The sequence below is a fragment of the Mus caroli genome, chromosome 1, assembly GCF_900094665.2.
Source record: "Mus caroli chromosome 1, CAROLI_EIJ_v1.1, whole genome shotgun sequence".
NCBI classification, from domain to species: domain Eukaryota; kingdom Metazoa; phylum Chordata; class Mammalia; order Rodentia; family Muridae; genus Mus; species Mus caroli.
In genome coordinates, this window is record NC_034570.1 from 58,998,315 (window position 1) to 58,999,540 (window position 1,226).

Below are 1,226 nucleotides of genomic sequence, written 5' to 3' on the forward strand. Positions count from 1 at the left end.
GTTCTGCCTGAGGCTGATGGTTAGAACCCCATGAAAAGGGACCGGTAATCCTTTCTTCACTTTGGTAACAAACCTTGTTTTTCAGGCAGGTTTTATCCATAGTAAGTGATGGGAATTGTCTAAAATGGGTTGGTGCATCTCAGGTACAAGAAAAAAAAGGGGGGTATTCCAAGTAGAGTTAGGGATACCCTAATACCCAATTCCTAAATAGGAAAATAGCACACAAGTCTCTGATTTCATCTTTACCTTATATTCTCTTTAAAATTTAAAGTTTCTTTTATTTTTTTTAAAGATTTACTTTTATTTTGAAATTTCCCTGTGCATGTATGCATGAGAGTCTATGTGTGTGTGTGTGTGTGTGTGTGTGTGTGTGAAGGATCCTGTTCCATTCACTGTCATCTTTCAGTAGATCACAGTATCTAAGATGAAGATGTGAACCCTTTTGGATATGACTCTGAGCTAAGAAACCAGACTTAAGTCTCAGGGCTCTTTAATTTGACAAGCAAAACAGTCAGCTATCAAGGAGTGGATTGTAGGGTCTAAAAATTTTAGTAAGTATCCTGAGAGATTGTGATATAGCCCAACTTCAATTCATTATACTTTGTTAAGCACCGACCTTGGCGCAAATGTTGTATAAGAAGTATTTAGTATACCTGTATACCACAAGTCCAGTGTGCAGGCAGCAGTTACGTTGTGTGTGGCCCCGTTACAAAACAATCATCGCAATCAGATGACAAAATCCATATTTAATCTTCGTCAGGCCGGGATTAATACCACTCACCGTCACAAACTAGAGAACCCGAGGCACAGAAATGCTAAGTGACATCAATCCATCGCCTGAAGCTAGTGACTCCGGTGTTTGTTAGCCAGGGCCACAGCATCTTGTGAAACCTCCGCCTCTCTGGATGAGCCACAGCCCATTTCTGTATCTACAGTGATGTGGTTTCTGGAAACGTGGTTACTTTTTCCTCTAGATTCTCGACTGTCCCGCCCTGTGGCCCCCGTAATGGCCAGGCAGGTCTGGACTGCCTGATGTTCTCCAACTGACTCCTCAATGGTTGCTCCTATTAAGGTCAGCTGTGGGCCTCCAAGGGAACCTTTTTAAGCCCCTCCCCCCTCCCAACGCTTAAACCACCCCAGATAGCAAGCAGTCAATAGGATCTAACTCTTACAGAAGACATGCGCCCACTTCTGCCCCCCCCCCCCCGCCTTGACTCCAACTCTGT